Here is a 20,512-nt window from a genome sequence, read left to right on the forward strand (position 1 = left end):
CAGGGCATTTTCTGTGCCATCACAAAACCCTCCATTAAGCATGCTGTGAAGAAGGCGCGGTAGGTCATTGCACCAAACTAACTTTGAGTTTTTATGTGGCAATTTGCACTGATGTTACAGCAACAGATAAAATCCCTCAGACTCCTTTCTTCCTCAGAAAGAAAGGAATGCAAATGAGGAATACACAAGTCGGAAGGAGGAATAAAGAGGGAGCTGGCTCAGAAGCAGCCAAATTCTGACATTACCCTGAGAAGCAGTGCGCTCTTCTTCTTTTCTGAGAAGAGGGGGTTGTTTTTCTTCATAGGGTAGCAGAGAAGAGAAAAGAAGGAGTATTTTTAGAGGAAGTTAAGGGAATCGCAAGCTTGTGCTTAAGGGAAGCTTAAGTTTACTGCATAAGCATGCTGCATTATCATAGCAAGGAGTGCTTGGGGGTGAGAGAAGGGATCTGTACTGCCCCACTGCGGTTCACTTAGCAGAGGAGCTTGTGTGTGTGTTCATGTGTATGGCTTGTGTACTGCAACTGTGTATACATGTATATAAATACATGTTTCTATGTGCATTGTATTGCACTTCATATAGTAAATCAAATGGCATGAGGGAAAAATCCAAGATGGATTTAATCTGAGATGAAGCTTGGTGGCTTCTCTCTGACACGAACTGTGCAACAGGCTGGAGAGCAAGGCCAAGGAATGCAGCTGTTGGCAGGAAGAGGATCGTGTTCCCTCCACCATGCAAAGGCTCGCCCAATCTGCTGAAAAACAGAGACTGGATAAGCCTTAAGGGGTAAAGTTTACCATCCCTTCCTACATTTCTATTTTTTATGATGACATTTCTGGGTATTACTGCAAATAATGCTTACTTTGTATTGAAGTGCTTTGTCCTGCAGTTTGATTCGGTGATGCATTCAGTCCAGGGTTTGACGAGGCTGGTAAAATGAGAAAAACCTGTCCTTGATAAGGAAGGGTCAGAGAGAAAGGGCACGGCAGTCTTTTAAAATGGGAAAATTCTTGCTAGCTTCTACAGATGAAAAACACAGGCTCTGTAACCATAGAAACATGATGGGCCAAGGATAATGCTGAACTTCTGATGAATTTCTTCTGTTTAGAACAAAACGTTGTTTGGAAGAAGAGATATAGTGTAGATAAGGTGAAGTAATAAGAGTGCTTTGTTTTCTGTACTTCCTTCCCCTCTTAGGTCTTAGAATACTTTAGGTAGCTCTTATTATTCCATTTTACAGGAAGGCAAAGAGAGACCCAGGGAAGTGAAGCTGATTTCCCCCAAAGTCGCATTGCAGAACCAGGAATAAAACCCAACTCTTCTCAGGTTAATCAGGGTTGAACTGACAGAAAGAACTAAAGTGCTTGCAAGCAGCTTTTTCAGTGATCCACCAAAAGTTACGTGAGATGTGACATGCTCTCCTGTCAGAAAGATGCCACACTCAGCCTTGCTCTTTGGCTACATCTGTACAATGGGAGATGTGTTATACATATCTGAACTAGCAGCTCAGATATATACAAACTCTGGGCAACTGCTTTGATCTCTTGCCAAAGCTATAGGCTTAATTTTCTGTCCCCGTGACTCCTTTGCTTTTAATGTCCAACATATATAGATATATAGATTACCTGGGTTAATTTGATGTCCCTACCCTGCTGCAGTCACACCATTAACAGCATGGAGATGGGGCTTGAATCTTTCACTCTGTCCATGACAACAAAAGACATGCTATACAATCCAAACACGCAAACTTCCAATAGTCTTTTGGGTACTAACTCCTAAATACTCACTGAGGATTTAGGATAATACTCCTCTCTCTCCCATACAAGTAATAAATTCCATTGACTTTCTTTGGTACGAATGAGGACAAAAATTGTCAATAGAAAATTGACAAGATAACAGGAACACAGAGCTAGTCTGAGCAAGAAGGGGAGATTTGTAGAAAGCTGGCCAGTCTTTCTGTCAGTTGTCTGATGTGTTGATGTGAAGCAAAAGTCTCATCAACATGAAAAAATAGATGCCAGCCTTAGTGAACAGTGGAGATCATATACTGCAATGGCAGAAAATAAATGGAACAAAAATGTGTTGCCTGGAATTATTTGCCAGGAATTTGATCAGTATCCAGTTTCTGAAAATACCAGCAGTGCAGAGGCATTTTGTTTCTAAACCCGTAATAATTGCACTTAATCTGTGCAATAAATTCTTTCTGTGAGGGAAAATGTTGATCAATGTAAGAGTGTAAACAGCCCCTCTCCCAAGATGAAAGAATCTGTACATATGCATAAATATTAGGGGTACCCACCAAGCGTCCACAGCTATGACACAGGATAAGATAATTAGAAATTAATGATATAGCAATTACAGAAGTAAACAACAAGCTTAGATCCCACAGTAAGTAACCTTTCAGTCAATGAAGGAACTAATTTTTTCATGCATTCAGGTTAGAAATAAGACTTTTTTTCTTTGGAATCCCTTTTGATTTTGATGCAGAGTAACTCATAGAAGATTCTGTTGTGTGAAAGCTATCATAAAGCCAAAGGATATACTTACAGAAAAAAAAATCCAAACTCCCATATAGCCACAGAGAATACATTTTTATCTCCACTCTCCAGGAATCTCTGGAGGGCTTTGTGCAGTAAGGTTGAAATGCAAACAAGCCATTTAAACCCCAAAAAAACCAAATACTGCAACACTATAAAATTAGGCACTAACCTGATTAGGATAACTTGGAGGGTCAAACTACGGCCACTGTATATGTTGTAATGTAGTCAGGGAAAAGAGCTAGATTCCCTTATAAAGATGATTGATTGATGAGTGACTTGAGGCACTCAGCTGCCTTTGAATGGTCTACAGAAAATCTCTTTGCAGGGGAGCTTCTTGGAGCTTATCAACAGCACAGGCAACATCTGAATTCTTGTTTCTCCTTATCGAAAGCATGAATTGAGTGTGCTTGTAGGATGCTTCCATCCACTTGGTAGTATTTTGTAGCCTGATGGCTGCAGCATTCTTGTGGGGGATATGGCCATCTAATTAGGGAAGGAATTAAACCCTGGTCTGGCTTTCCTGGGTGGCAGCACTTGGTGGGATCCAACAGTACGACCCGCTGCCACCTCTCCATTTGCCGTCAGTCTGAGAGATAACAGCCTGGCCTTTTGTAGGATTTGGGGCTGTCACTGATGAGGGTGTCTCCATGAGATTAAGGTCAGTTGCCAAAGGCAAGAGAAATTTTAGGGCCAAAATAAAAGCGCCTGGTGAATTTTAGATTCAGCAGCAGCTCACTTTGGATCCTTTTATCTCAAATGCTGGATTATGCCTTATGGCCATTTTAAATACTCTCCTGCAAGGATGGGTTTATTTTGTATTTTATACTTAACCTCTGTGGTTTTGTTACTGCTTTGTTAGATTCTCTTGAAGCGTTACTGTTGCTGAAATAATTAAGAGCTCAAAAATCAAATAGAATTTCAAACATTTTTGTCGTACCCAGCCTTTAAGTGGAGATCAGGCATGTCAGCACATTTGGATTGTATGTGATGTGCCTGGCTTTTCTTTTGGTGCTAGTTTCAAACAGCTGGATTCTGCATCTGGGAAGAAACAGAATTATTATTTTTTAAAAATACTTATGCCTGTCACACTCTCTTTGAAATGCTAATGGCACCAGAACTGAGAACTCGTTTTCTATTCTGACAGGCAAATGATTAGATCAGCCTGTCTATCCCTCTTCGGCCTCTAAGTTGTCCGGTAGCCATGATGCTTTGGCAATGAAATTGCATTTTAGAGGAGACATCTGATCATGGGGGAGCTTTCCTCTGTACAGATGTGTATGTGAATCCTTATAGAGAAAAAAGAATTGGTTCGGGACTACCAAATGTAGCAAAGTAGGAGGCTGATTAAATCTTTTGTGTCAAAAGAGTTAAACTTCTGTAAATAAAGTGCTATTTGTTTTCTGTCAGGCATGAAAATATCACTCAGGGTCTTTTCTTTGTCAGGTCTGTGAACATGTATTTCTCAGTGTACATCAGATACTCTGACCCTGGATTTTGGCTCAAAGGCCGTATTTTTGCAGGCTTTTAAACCTTTTCCACTGCATTCTAAGGGGCTTTCCTTGCTTTCGTGTAATGCCTGGAGTTCTGGGAATGGGTCTTGAAAACAAATCTATCTTTTAATGAGGAACTTAGGTAGCTGATGCAAAATTTCAAGCAGAATATTGAAAAAGCAACTGTAAGAATACGAGTGAGTTTCACCTATGGAGTGCCGTATGAGACAATTTAAATTCTGGACATAACTCCAGAACTAGACTTTGAATTGTGCTAGAGGTGGGAATTCCTGTGAAGATGCTGCAAAGGGAAAGCAGGAGGTTGTTTGAAAAACTGAATCTCTAGTCCCTTTCAATATTAAGATTTGCTGCTCCTTGAAAGTGTAAATGAATTTAAGGCAGTTGCTGTAAGTTTAGAAATTGTCAGCAACAAGATGTGCATGTGTGAGGGTGTGCATGTAGGAGGCATACAGAAAGGGGGCAACAAGATATAATTCATATTCAGAAACTAAGATCTGGAGAGGGACAATTACAGTAATGAGTTGGACATCCGATTCTCCCCCGTCATTCTCCCCTCATCTTACCCAGTGGAAGCCCACAGAAATTTCTCCAGCTCTATGGCAAATGTAAGACTTCTAGTATAAAAGACAAACATTTTGAGTGTGCCAGGGAAAGAGTGCAGGGGAGTGCAAGTAAATTTCCAGCGTCATTTTAATCCCTTGTTAACTCAATTTACTTGGCATATATCTGTTGGAAATAGAAATAATTAAATTTTAAAACCAAGAGGTTTTATTCTGTTTAAAAGTATAGACCAGTAAGTATTTCTATGCATTTCTTATAAATGAACAGAATATGGAGAGCTGTGCTTTATTTAGAAGTTTATAGGATTAATCTTTCAATAGCACAAAGCTCAATATCTCAACCATCGCATTTATAATTTTTGCAGGAAGCCTTTCAGGCTGTTGCATGAATTTTTATCTACCTAAAATTTAACTTCAGTTGTGTTTCTGTATAGCTTGCAAATGTAACAAGTCTTACGTCTGGAGTATTTAGCGACTGATGCATCGTGCTTCCTGCAACCCATCAGTGCCTTCATTTTCTAGTGCATTGGCTAGTTTCATATAACTTTTCACAGTAAAAGGAGAACCCATTAAAAATGTGTTTAGTGTTTATAGCAGTCGTTACTTAATTTCATCAGCCTTGATTTTTCTGTCTACCTTGTTAACCCAATCAAGATATGGCCAATTTTTTCTCCTGTTTCATATGAGCTCTTTAATGTAAATATCAGCAAGGAGAGTGTAATTAGCTAGTTTGGTGTTTCTCTGAAATTCTAAACCTTAAATAACACGTAAGTAAAATGAATCTATGTTATAACTCTCTCCTTGATTTCAGATCTTGGTATTTAAAATAAATGTGATGTTTAATGTTTTTAAAAAGAACAGTGTTATGAAGCAAAGCAATAGCTTCAGTGCTATTATGATAACATCCATAATCCTGGGGCAATTTCAATTTGCTTACACTGGAGGTATTTTAGTACTTTGGAAGTTCTAATAAAACTCTTGCATTTGTGATTAATCATATATAGATTTACATGAAGATCTAATAATTTCTCCAGAGATGAGCAAGTAGTATACACACCTGTGTTTACCCAGTATCGTGGGTAAAGCATGTACATGAGGGAGGGACATTTTGAACCATCATAACAATCTGAGAAAGACACCATCATCTTGGTGATGATAAAAATAAAGCAAACAAGCTTGAGAAATCATGTATTTTTACTTAGGTGCCCAAACCTTAGACCTCTAAGCTGAAGCTAGATATCCTAGGTGCCTTAACCTTCTACACGGGTAAATATGCAAACAGAGCAATTCAGTTTATACTAAAATACATCTCTAGTAGAAGCCTGATAAACCAACAACAGGAGGTGCCTCTTTTTATCCCTTAATTGGAAATTGAGCACAACATCACCTATGGCTTACGTGTCTAGTTTAGAGATGTCACAGATAAATGAAATAAACTTTACACGCATCGAGTATATTTATGAAAAATATTATTTTACATCTGGATCTCTGATACACAGTACGTCCTCCAAATCTAGCTCTTCAAAGGGTCTTCTGAAGATCAGCAGGGGAATTCATCTTTATTATCTTAGTCCATGGGTGGTTTAAATTGCCATCTACTAGAGTGTAAGCTTTTAAATTCAGAACTGATAACGACACAAATTGTCAAAGTATTAGTGACCTGTCTGACATTCCTATTCTTAGAAAAAATTCTGCCAACCTTTTCTTTCTGCTTTTCCAGGAAATAAGCTTTTCATCCCAAGAATGCTTTTGTGATATCAAAAGAATTTTCTTTCCAAGCTCAAGATAAATAGTTGACATCTTGAAAGTTTTTGGCACAATGATGATCACATTCGTGTTTGTTAGTTTGTGGCAATCAAAATATAGTGTTCCAATTGACTCTGAATAGTTTTAGATATTGGTTAATTTTTAACATCTTTCTTGTTCTCTCTCTTATTGAAGTTAAATACAATTTCAAAATGGAAACTAGAATTTATGTTTAATAAAAGAAATTGTATGAAAAAATGTTAATACTCCACCTTCTCAATGTTTCAATTTCAATAAATTGATATTTTTCTGAGAACAGAGCATATCATCCCCAAAATACTCAACCAATTTTACTGACTATCTTGTTTTCCAGTAAAAAGGTGTGTGACATCCTATTCTGAGCTGGAGATAATAAGAAAGCTCTGCCCTACTCCTCTGTCCTTGATGGTCCAAACAAAGGCTGTGTTATAGTAGCAGACACCAATTCTTTACGTGGTGTCAGCGTACCCTGCAAGGATGTACTGCCTGCTAATGAAAGACAGAAAGGGCAATTAGAGTGGAAAACAGTAATAAAAATATCTTATTAGATGCAGAAATGGAATCACACAGCAGAAATGCACAGACATCAAAGATCTTAAGTATAAATTAATTACTTTCATAACTGCATGTTGTTGCTTCTCCAATTCTTAAATAGGCAGACACACACAACAGACTTAGTGGAGTGATAGACAAAGGATAAACCTCAACTAATCTAGCTAGGCTTCATTAGACGGTCATGGAGACAGACTGCCTTGTGATGTCTTTGATTTCCTGAGATTTTTGTAGGCAAAACTACTTGGGAAGTAACACTGAGAGGGTGGTTGGTCACTGGAAGAGGCTCCCCAGAGGAAGTGGTTACGGCACCAAGACTGTCAGAGTTCAAAGAGCATCTAGACAACACTCTTAGTCATATGGCTTAATTTTAGGTAGCCCTGAGAGGAGGAGGGAGTTGGACTTGATGGTCCTTGTGGGTCTCTTCCAACTCTCGATATTCTGTGATTCTGTGCATTGGAGGCATTGATATCTGTGGATTGAAATATAGTCTCATGGATATCCAAGGCAAATCTGGAATGTGTTTTTCATGGCCCTATGCTTGTAACTCACTGTACAACCTTAAGTTATCTAAAAGCTTCACCCTTAGAGAGAAATGAATTTGTTCCCTTATATACTCTCCTGTGGGAAGTTTACAAAAAAATTAGCAAAACAGTAATAAACGCCTTATAAATGAAGTTAGAGATATGCAGCAGAGATAGACCAGGTTTAACTTTAGCACATGCAATAAGACTTTTCAAAGGCAGAAATAATAGTGTTTAAGCAATATCTGTGATTACATTTACTTAGAGAAAAAGAATAAAATCCTGACAGGAGAATATTCTGTGAAGAGTCTTATCATCAATTGACTTTTAACAGTCAAAGTGAAGTTCTACATGGTGTCTTCGCAGTGATGAGTAAGTGACATGAGCATTGCAAAAATAGACCCCTACCCTAAAGCTAGCTTGCTATATCAGGCTCACATCTTATTTCTAGATGAGTATCATTCAGGGGAAAAAATATCTTCAGAATACAAATATCACTTGCTAATATTTCACAGGGAAGCGACGCCTTCTTTAGTTCAGTAATCTGGGTAATTTCCTCCCTCTTATCACCTTACAAATTCTAAAAGAGAAAAAACTGTAAGAAACCTAGAAAACTCCCAAAATAAAAGAACGCCTGCAAAACTCCTTTGCTTTATTTTTTTCTGGCTTGTGGGAATTTTGAGGTTTGTTAATCATTAGCAAAGGTTAAGTATGTTTTTGTTACTTAGCAACTGTGATTAGTTTTTAAAAGTTTTGTTTCAAATTTTATCATTTCTTTATCCATGTTTTTCTCTGCTCCTTTTCTCCTCACTGGAATTCAAACTCAAAAAAGTTTGATTGCAGCCAGACATCTGAACTTACAATTTTTGCATTTAACTTGCTTGCAATAAACATGGAAAATAAGAACTAAAATACAAACCAAAGCAAGAGAGCCATTGTTGTCTCATCTACATGAGGATCTATTCTTAGCTGCTGTTCAGTTTGCACTGTGATGGCTTAGGCAGAGAAAATAACCTAGAGCAAATCACAAAGGTATTTTAGTCTTTGTTTTATTTATTTTCCTTTTCAGTGTTTTGGTTGTGGTGGAGCTTTGTGCTTTATCAGTTTCAACCTAAAGATGGAAGCCTGAAATGAGTGGTATTTTCAAAAATTAATTCTTAAAAGTGTAATTAATTTGGAGATTAGTGTGTTCAGCTTGTGCTCATGTATATTTTAACTTCAGAAAAATATTTCACATAGTGCAACGTGAACTTTAAAGCTTGTTCTCCAAAACGTTTACCTGTTTCTTCCAACTGTGTCAGTTACTCTAATAAAAGATGCCACTTGTCTCTAAAACCTTTGTTTTGCACTCCCATTTTACAATATTAAGTTGACATCATGGTTTAGCTGAAATCAATGGGAACTTTCCTATCAGGTTTGCTGGGATCAAGATTTTATTCTAAGTGCAAAAACAACAGCCATTCTAAAAAAAAAAATCATACCCTGAAGCTACGGAAAAGTAAAGTAGCCAACTGTCACAGCTGCTAAGCTCTTGTTTTTCCTTGAAAGCTGTGGGGTACAGCACGCAGGCAAATGGCAAATTGCCGAGGCCTCCAGCTGCCCAGGAGCTCTGTTCTTGGGAGTGGGAAGAGCAGAAGTTACCTGGAAGTCAACAGTTCCATTGTTTGTCCTTTTCAACATCAACTGTGTTCAGCAATCATTCTGACTCCTGTAGATATCTGGAAAGCTTTGGAAGAGTAAGTGAGTTTATATTCACAGGATGAGGAGTATAAAGAAAGGTAGAACTAGAAGGACAGGAGGAACTTTTGTCAAACACTTTTTATTTCCCTCTCATTGGAAGAAGGTTTCTGTTCTTACTCAGTCTCCTATAAGCAACCAGGGAAACTGCCTGAGCCTGACATCACAGGAAGCAATGGCGAAGATCAACAAATGTTGGTGAGGCAGAGAAGAGTGAATGTCTTGGCCTCTATGCAAGGCATTCAAGAGCCTAGTTCTGGCCCTAATGATTATGTCTTCAACCTTCCCATTCTAGAAATGGCTTCTAACTCTCCATCCCACCTTGGTTCAGAGCAAATGTAGTGTGATTGCTTTTCAAAGCTTAGATGAAGCTAAGTGATTGCTTTTCAAAGCTTAGATGAAGCTAAGTCGTGTGGAGAAGAAGCAACAGCCTCCAGAAGGGTGCTAGCATGGGGCAACCAGCCTCTCGCTGCCTCCCAGCCATGTCACTTTTGGCAATAGCCTGCTAGCGTGCAATCCTACTTGTTTTGCAGAGACATGTATGCCTCACCTGTGTGTTTTTGAAGACCAGCTATTGCCCTGCATCTCTTCTCAAAGCCTGGGAAGCTTCAGGCAGACGTCCACACTTCTCATTCTTCCCTGAACAGGACTTTGTCTCCAGAAAAACAATGAAATATCATAGAAGCATAGAATGGTTAGAGTTGGAAGGGACCTTAAAGATTATCAAGTTCCAATCCCCTTGCTCTGGGCAGGGACACCTTCCACTAGAGCAGGTTGCTCAAAGCCTCATACAGCCTGGTCTTGAACACTTCCAGGGATGGGGCATCCACAACTACTGTGGGCAAACTGGTCCAGCGCCTCACCACCCCCGCAGTAAAGAATTTCTTTCTAGTATCTAATCTAAATGTCTCCTCTTCCAATTTTAAACCATTACCCCTTGTCCTATCTAGGGGGTGGAACATGTACAAGGGAGGTTCTTGCCTAATTTCAGGAGTCTGCAGCAGATATGTCCCCAGATTGGTATGAGCCTGCAGCACAAGCCACTCTGCTTTGTCCATCAAAGTTTTTGTTCCAGTATTCATTTGCAGTCTTTGGGTTATTCAGACCCTGAAAACCGACTTCTTACTTTTAATGTACTTGTGTTTTTATTCTATGCAAAAAATAATGATATTTTCTAGATTTAATCACCAAATTAAGTGCATTTTCCAGAGTTTCCCAAATTTACTTTCAGAAACAGCAACTGACATTTCCTTAAAAAAAAAAATAATAAAGGGGGAGGAGAAAGAAAACCATCCCCGAGCTGACAGAATGCAACAGTAGGAGGCAAGCATTCAGCTGGCACTTACTTACTTCCTGGCATGCGATTTTAATTAAGGAGTCAGCATGTCTGCTACACAAGCCCACAGGAGGCAGTAACTAAAAATGACTGGGAAAATGTCCATGGATAAAAAGGTAGGAGAAAGAAACAATGACACTGTATTTCAGGAAGCTAATTGAATATGTTCATCCCTACTTTTCTCTACATAAGACCTATTACCAAAGGAAAAGCAAGCACAAATTGCTGTATCACGGAATGCATGGGAATACCTATTTTGCAGTGTATAGTCAGAGATTTGCTACTGACCCAAGATAATTCAAAGACAGCATCTTCTTTCTTTTTTTTTTTTTTTGGGCTGGGGGTTGGGGGGTGTGTAGGTCTGCATTTGCACCAGATTTCAGATCTGTGCACTAAGGTTTTTGTCGTTCTTTTTATGCTAGGGACATTGCATTCACAGCAATTGCACCTTTCACTGAGCAGTTAAACTGCCCAGTGCATAAGAAGCAGAAACGTCCTGCTCAGGAGTCATATCCTGGCATGTCAATTCATATTTTCAAACCAAAGTAAGGCCAGAAATCTTTCTTTCCCTAAGCCATATTTGTAGTGATTACCTAGTAAGTCAGCAAGTAGATTGCTTTAAATCACTTTCAGTAATTCTTCATAAATACTTTATTTTTCCTCTGGTATGATGATTTTTTTCTTCTTCTTCTTACAGAGCCAATCATCAGGACATAGAGGCTGATTCATATCCTGTACTTTCAACATTATTAATCATACAAATATCTTTCCAAAGAGGTACTGTGAAATCCTGCATTGAAATCTCGTTGTTGTTGGCTTTTATTTTCTCCAATGCTAAATATTCAAACATAACACTGAGGAATAAAAAGGAGGGAGTTCATGCACCTGCCTTGTTTCATATCTATACACAACAATCTGAAAGGGCTGGGACTAAAAATATTTTTTGAAAGAAAAGCAAATTAATGTGATATGACTTAAAATTAGAGCTATGGGTTCTGTGGAGAAAAGAACTGGTCAACTAATCTTGGTCTTTCGGTCTTTCTGTCACTTTCACTTATTAAGATCTCTTTGGCTAGCAGGTACATAATTTATGGTTATGGCTAAATAAATTGCTGAGTGAATGTTAGAGAAGTACAATGAAGTCAGATGACAGAATAAAAAAAATCTTTCAAACTTTTTTTTTTGTTTCTTGTAAGTGCCATTTAATGGGCTCATTATGGGTCGAAAAATTATTTCTGAAAGAATGTAACCTGGGATGAAACACTGAACAATAAGTAATGGCTTTCTCCCTCCTTCTGTTGCACTGCCGTTGTGAATTGGGATAGATGGGATAGTGTTTGGCGCAAGCTGGGACCACTGTGTGAGTTGTGCGAGGCTGTACACATCTCTGTCTGTTGTGTTTCTCTGCAGCCCTGGAGACCATAACAAAAAGATTCTAATGTCATTACTTCAGATTTTGATGTCTTGCTCATATGAAAAAAATACGTGAGAAAGGGTTTTGCTTTTTTTACCTTTTCTTTTTGTCATAAGCCAACCTACAGTGAGAAATTTTCTTTGCTTTTTACTGAGTAGAGGAGAAGATATCCTTGATTTTTTTTCTCATAACCCTGAGAAATCCAGACACTGGTAGAATAGCCTGAAGATTTCTGTAATTTAAGCCAACTGACAATGATCATTTCAGGAGCCAAAGGCTCCCTGCAAAATGACATAGTTTACTGACTGTCAGTTGCTTCTCCTACCTGTCTTAAACTACAAAGTGCCCTAAAAGAATTGCAGAAAGGGATGATAATAAGCTCTGTATCACTGTGGCATTGCCAGGAGAGTATTTGTAGCCAAAAAATGGAGAAGGCAATAACCTGTAGCTCTAGGGCTACTACGTTTTGCTCCCAGACGACAGCCATGCCTGTTAGTATTGATGGGTCAGGGTCTCCACAGGGCAGCCATCCTACGGAACCCGCAGGCACCTATGGGGAACTCTGGGTCGATGACATTTCCCACCAGGTTTAATCAGCTGATGTTTCTTGGCTCTTTGTGATAAATAGCTTGAGGCCCCATTTTGAAGCAGGCTAAAGTTTTAGCCATTTTACTGTTAAACATCTTAGTCGAAGCATCCTCTTGCCAGTCTCTCCCTTGCCTCTGGGTGGAGCCATTTCAGAGGGCTGAAGCTGTGCTCTCTAGGATGGTGCTAAAGAAAATCAATCTGCTTCTGGGGCATCTCTCTCTCCCTTGCAATGGAATAAGGACTCCAGGCAAGTGGATTAATTGAAACACCTATATTATAGATGGCTACAATGTAGTGAGAAGAATTTAATGCAGAGAAAAACATCACTCCGTTTCAATACCAGTCTTTTAAATATCTTAGCTCCTACTTCAGCCCGTGCTTTTGCTTGATGAACCTCAGATTTTTATTTCCTTTGAACAGCAACTGTGGCTTTAATGCTGAATCATTTAGCTTGTATATGTAAAGAAGGGGACAACGACCAAAAGAGCCTACAAAACTGCTTTTAATAAACTCAGTTAAAAGCAATATCATGCTTATAGTCTCTCTCTATCATTTTATATGAAGACATGAAAAAAACTTTTAGATGAAATAAAGCTGCCTTCAGGCAGTTTTAATTTGCAGTGGAAGAACCAATTCAACTGATCACGATATTGCAGACAGCATGGTTTCTGGCTGCATGGCAGGGATAATATTTTTATATGGATGAGCTGCTCTTGATTAATCCATTTGTGATAGAAAGCTCAGGTAGGCCTCTGTAGGCATCAGAGCATGGTTGCTCTGCGGTTGTCTAAACACATGCTCACATACATGCTCATTTATTACATTTAATTGATCGCAGCTCACGGACAATGCTTCCTCCTGCCGAGGTCTGTGGGAAGAAACCCAGGTCTTCTCAGGCCACGATGAGGACAGAGAAGAGTCCTGTCCCCTCTCAGCTTCCAAGTGTTTCCCCCTGCTCTGCACACAGTGTGTGCATGGAGGAGAAAAGCTGGGAAAGGGAGAAGAGCCCAGGTCTTGTGATAGCAGGAATGGGGAGAGGTGGATGAGAAAGAAAAGAAAATTTGGAGGGTAGGAAGTGCATTAAAAAAAAAAGCTGAGCACTATCTCTGAGGAAATGTTAGGAGCCTGGAAGCGATTAAATGCATCACTGGTGATGGACGTCCAGCAGGGCTTGGAGAGGAGTTCCCAATAGCCTGTGTATATTGATTTTTTCTTTAAGGCATATCCACAATATTCACGAAATTGAAAGTAAAATACTCCTTGGCAAACACTAACATTCTTTTGGACTTTTCTAATGGAAAAACAATTTGGACTTTTAAAATTATAAAATTTAAAGTGAATGTGTAAGAGCTATTTATTCCTCTTCCAAATCCAGTGTTACCCTTATCTCCAATTTGACTCTTCTAGAATCCCTTTTCAAGGATATTCCATGATTTTATACAAAATTCCCTGCTATTTCAACTTGCTTTCCCAAACCCCATACCATGAAATATACTGGTTTTAGGGTATATAACAGCAGCTCATATCTGCCTCTGGACCTTGGTCGTTAAATATTTAGATATTAATTCAGGTTATTTTTGCCTTAGTGTATTGTTTGTACAAAGTGTGCAAGCAGCCCAGAGGCTGACCAAGAACAGAAACAAAATCAAAACACACGAGGGACAGGGAGTCAAAGAATTTGGAAAACAGGAGAATAATTGCCTCTGGCCATCATTTTACAACATTTAGATAAGTGTTGAAAAAATATTAACTCATTTTCCCCCTTAATTGTGTAGCTACAGTGCCTGTGATTGCGAGGAAAGCAAAAACAGCTCAGTGAGATCATCTTGGAACTTAAAAACATCATCACTGCTACTGAAAGAGAATATCTCTTATTACAGGTTCTTAGGCTTGGGTTTTTTGACATTCAACTTGTCGTCTTGTCAGGCAGCTGGATCCTGTACAGGAGAGGTAGAATTTAAAGCAGCAAATATGATCTTCAGGGTGTATCTATTCATAATAAATAGAAAGGAAAACACTTGGGTACGTTCCCAAATATGATGAACAGATTAAGATACTCTTGGGTATATCCAATTTATGTTATCTGTAAATTTTAACTATACAACTGCAGCATTAAAAGCTCAATGGACTTCATCTTGCCTGGTATCATTGGCTGCTATCCAGTAAAGCACTTACACATTGCTTCATTTTAAGGGCATGATGCCCTGGTTTCAAGCCAGAGTACCCAGCAGCATATTGGAACAAACCAGTGATAAGCAGTTTGACAAGCCCTGAAACAAATACTGTCCTGCTGCTTCTTAAAGACACCTACATAGTTGATTCAAATACTATTTTACCAAAAAGTATTGAAGATATACTTATTCTTTTTTTCCCCATTTTTTTCAGTGGTAAATACAGTTAGCAGAATCGTCGCTCTCTCTGCAGACTAACATGCAGATAAATCATAATTCACTTATGAATAAAAGGGAGTGCTAATGTGCATTGCCGTGATGTCAATATTTTCTTGCTGCTGTTGCTGAAATATAGCCATAGTTTATCAGATTAGGATTCCTGGAGATTCTGTCTGTGAATATATGCTTAGTTCTTCCACCTTGTTATGAACATATTAGATTTTCACATCTGTTATTTGCTTACCATAAATGCCAGCAGAAGCTTTTTCTTCCCCCCACCTTTTTTTGAAGTAAAGGGATACTTTTCTCACCCAGCTTCAACCCAACAAAAATGCACCCTACCACAGCATTATAATTTATTTCCAGCAAAACTCACAATTTAGAATGTCTTCCTTAAGGTGAACACGGAACAATGAAAGAGCCATGCTCCTTCCAATCACCATCCAACCCATGGATGATAAGGGTTGTTAGTGTTACATCTATTAAAGGGTAAACTCTTATCTCCAGAACATTTAAGGGCAGACAAGACAGATTGTTTGATCCGAAGTCACCTTTTGGCTTTAAGTTCTGTAAATCATGTTAATAATATTTCCACTCAGTGGCTGACCACATAGCACAATCTTAAATTCTCAGAGAGCAGTAATTATTCCTATAGTACAAAGACACTGATTTGTCACAAAATGGGACTATTCATTTGAACTATGCTTTGTGAATAAACTGTATTTATTCACAAAACTCTGTCTTAGTTAACCACCTGTGAGAGGCTCTTTCAGATGGTTATTTTTACAATGGCCAAGTTCTTGTACTGTGTCTTCAAGGGATGTTTCAAGAAGACAGTGTCTTAAATAAGTCATAACCCTTTCTTTTAATCTCCACATGCTAGCACTCCTGTCTGTGTGTGGGATTTGTCCTGATACCTGCTGGCGTGGCTGTGGGTCATATCAAAGGAAAAGCAATGATGACTGACCAAACATTTATTGGGGCTGCTGGAAATTTGGGGTTTACTGACTGTGTGGCATTTTTGAATAACGAAACTTTCCTACTGTTTTGTGGGCACTAGAACAAGATCAGCCAAACCCTAATTCAGTCTTCTGAGGGATCTCTAGACAATTCCCTCCTCTTTTGTGCACGCGCTTAAGCATTTCTTTCAGGATAAAAGATGTATGACAATACAGAGGAGAGGATTGTTTTTCTAAAAAGTGGCTGGAAACCGAACTAGCTAGGAAAGCCAACCAAGCAGTAGGAAAGCTTACAACATTCATTGATTTAGGTGCTGAAAGGGATTTGTGGTTCTCTTTATCTCATTAGCTTCAAAACATGAGGTCCAGGAGTTATGCCTTGTCCTGTTGGGCTCTACTGTCTCAAGAGGAGGCTGTCTCACCTACGGGTAGTTCTCAGTCTAGGGAACAGTTAACCTTAGTTAATTTTGCTGTTGCTAGACCTGGATAATATACAATATTACTACATCATCCTCAACTAAGTCTAGTCTGAGTTATTTTAAGAAAGTGCAGGCACCACTTCCCTTCCTTTTTTTTTTTTTTTAGCAGGTGGTGTCCTATATTTCTTTATAGCCACAATCACGCCACAGTGTAAATATGGGTAGGAGAAGCGATTGCATATAAATCAGTCTTATGATTAGGTCATCTAAAGACCACTTAAATGATTTCATCCTGGAGTTGGCTGCATTTCACTAAAGTGGTATGATGTACTGAATTGTATTATCCTGAAAGGGCAGAATTTTTATTTTATGTACAGATTTAACAAAATAATACAGTGAAAGTTTCAACACACCATGCACCTTCTTATGACCTTCATAAGTCTCTGGTTTATTCCAATGAAAATATTAATTCTGACTCTAATAATATCAAGCTTTTGACTTGATATTTGACTTGAGCAACTTTTGAATATCAGCAATCTCCTAGAAAAAAAGTGAGAGTTTTTTCCCCATCATCTTCAATAGCATTGGTACAGCCAGGAAAAAAAAAACAACAAAAAGGCACCAGAAGGTTGCGTTGCATGAGGCAACAGCGAAACAATGAAGAGAAGCCCATGTCTCCTACTTCAGGGTCCTCTCTTAGCCACTACACTGAGCTTTTGTACAGGAACTCTTTTCCAGCGAGAGTTGAAAGGTGAGTGCTATGTTGCTATGTTAATATAACTTATTATTTGGTCACAGATCCATTAAACAGCTTCTGATGCAAATGTATTTATAGCTGTGTACGTAATGTTGTATATTCTCTTCACTTAACTGTGATTAGTTGAGGCAATGCCAATTAAAACTCAAATTAAAAAATGTGTGCGGATGATTATTTAGTTTCATCTTCCTTGTCTTTTTCTAACTGCTACCTGCAGTCCAATTAGTGGTATAGGCCATAATAAATTCAAGGTCAAATTATTTTACCTTTCTTAAAAATCAGAAGGAAATGAGCTAGAGGAATTGGAAATATCAGGAAGGCAAAGCTCAAGGACCCTAATAGTTTTACTGACCTTTATTCTTGAGATGGGTTAGTAGTCATTATACTGGTAGGAATGTTTCCTTAAATAATTTAGATGTCATTGCTTGCTTCTTGGAGGCACTTCATCAAAGTTCTGTGAAGCCAGAAAAGCATGGATAAATATGGACACTCCTCAGAAATAAAATAGACAAAATTGCTACTCCATTACATCCTAGGTAGATACCTTTAAGTTTCTGTTCAGCTGTTTAAAGAACTTCCAATATACTCCTGAATAATTAGTTTGATAATGATGAGCATCCTGAAGCAGAAAACCAAAAAGCCCATTTTTGTGTCTCTTCATACTGAGAACATTTCTTCTATTTTTATTTTAGCAAAATTCCTTTAGCACAGGAGGCCCGATGAGAAAGAAATTGGGTAAAGAAAATCCAGAGCTTAAACCACATGATTTCCATACATGAAATGAAAACAACCATAGAACCATAGAACTTAATGTAAAATACTGAACTTAAAATTAAACTTCAGAGAGTAATTTCTTTTTTTCAGAGATGAATTGAATGTAAGTAACTCTTGCCTCCCTTAAAAAATTAGTGATGAATCACATCCATTCCTCTTTATTGTACATTTGAGGAACAGAGTCATAGACAGATGTGAGAACAACATCTGTGTTCCCATGGCTTTTGCAATTACAGGGTCCTGAAGTCTGGTTATCCAATAATGCCCACCCTTCTGCTGCCTGACACGCGCAAAGACACCAAGCTGAGCAGAAGCCACAAACTAGGACTGCTTACTGGTAGCTACTTAATGGTTCCTGCCTTCTCAGAATCCTCCCCAGCCAATATTAAAAATGCATTGCAAGTAGCAAAGGACATAAAAGATAAAAAATTGTTTAACAAATGAATTAGAAGGAATATAAAGTATAGTATAAATGTATTTATTATATATTTTTTTATATATATAAAGTATATATATATAAAGTATATATACAACTTACATGGAAGAGGAGCAATTAATGGTGTCACCAAGAAGACAAAATCTTCAGTCCTTTTACTTCTGTTGTAATTTTTATACAAAAGGTCAGTTGTGACAAGATGCTCAACACATGCAAATTATTAAGGGTATAGGAAGCAAGCGAGAATAGGAAAAGAACACGTGAAAGAACATTTGCATAGGTACGATGTACTCAGATCAGGGTTAACTGATCAAATTTGTCCTCGAGTACTTAAGGAATTTACATGACACAATTTCTGAGTAATTAGCACTTGTTTGTGAGACCTCATAGCAGAGGGTTAGGTCTGCCAGGAATAAAGACAGATCAACTAAATGTGTCAAGCTCGCTCTGATATCCAGAAAGCTACTGAAACAAATAATTAAGTAATCAATTTAAAATATTTAGAGGATAATAACTTAATAAGAAACAGCCAATGCTAATTTGGCAGGAGCAAGTCACATCAAAGAAAGCAATTCCTTCTTTGATTACCTAGTGACTTTGGTCTAGTAGATGAAGAAGCAATAAAAGTAAAGTATCTTGGTTTTAGAAAGGTTTTTGTTCCGTTACATTCTCCTAAGTAAATTAGGGTGATAATGACCTACAAGAAAAGTATGTAGTGTGGGCATACATCTATGTTCAAAATCTGCACTCAAAAAACCAAGAGTCACTTTCCAAAAAAGCAGAGATATATATTCTCTCATATATTCATTCTCTCCTCTCCTCTCCTCTCCTCTCCTCTCCTCTCCTCTCCTCTCCTCTTCTCCAAAAGTAATAAAAAAAAATAATGTATGAACAGAGAGGTGAGGTTTAAAGTAATTATTGCATTGCACTTGGAACTGATGGGACCTTATCTAGATTTATCAGTTACATCTGCCTATACTATTGCATCCACAGGGATCCCCATCTCTTTGGGCACTCCCATGTTCAGAAGGAATATGATTATACTGCAAAGAGTCCAGAAGAGCACAAAAATAGGATAAAATATTTAGAAAATAGTTATTATGAAATGAAAAAGAAATGAGGTCGTTTAGCAATGCAAAATGGCCAAATGTTGAAAAACCCACCATTCAGACATCATACTGAAAGATTTCCTCTAGCAGTTAGAGATTTACATTTTGCTTAAAACCTACTTGGCTTTTGCCATACTTTTGCGTAATTTTTTTCTGGGTACAGAGGACCTCAGGCTACTGAATTTCAAACAGGAGCTACTGCTGCCATATCCAGGTAAAGACATCAGCAGCACAGCTAATCAGACTTGTGCACAAAGGTATAGATGTCTCATTGCACATGCTTGATTTCTCTACCTATGACTGGCCATTGACATCATGCCCAGGAACGTACACAAACAGTTGTTTAGGCTAGAAAACAGAATTCTGAGTAAGGGACAGAATGGCAGCTTTAAGTGTTAAAAACAGACAAAAAGAGAATCCTTCATGGAGAACAATGATCAGTCAGTCACCGTGTCTTCTGATGCTAGCTGAGATATGTCTAATTTATGTGAGAAAAATTTAGATTATATATCAAGTATTAGAATCTGTATTTTACAACTTTCTGTAATGTGTCATCCAACGTCTACTTTGTTGAATCATTCAGTAGCTGAACTTGGCATTTATCTGAATGCAGATCTCCTTTCTCAGTGGCTATTAATTTCTAGCTGGAGTAGTACCACCTGAAGTTAATAGCTGCATTATCACTTGCAAATGCTAATATGTCAACCAAATTCAAACCATGTCATTATTTTACCACACTTTTTTCATTTACAATTTTTGTTCATACAATTTCATTAGTGTCTTGGCTATAATCAAAATTACAAAAAAAAAAAATATTCCCCTTTGAATTTGTAGTAATAAGTAGCTACAAAAACATTTTGATATTTCAATGCTTTAAGGTCTTAGTAGCCACAGAAAAAAGCATGAAAAAAGCCCAAACCAATTCTTCATTCCAATCAATCTTTAGCTATTTTCACAATTAAGGAAGAAGCCAATATAATGCTGGCAATGAATTGCTTGATCCTGCTGAGATGCATCATTTTATCCTACGGGAGCACGTATCTTGGGAAACAGTTCTATTTAACTTGTAACCATAATCAAGTGATGTGATTTTATTTATTTAGGAAAAGTGTATGAATTTTATT

This window comes from Calidris pugnax, unplaced genomic scaffold, assembly GCF_001431845.1.
Source record: "Calidris pugnax isolate Ruff unplaced genomic scaffold, ASM143184v1 scaffold44, whole genome shotgun sequence".
NCBI lineage: Eukaryota > Metazoa > Chordata > Aves > Charadriiformes > Scolopacidae > Calidris > Calidris pugnax.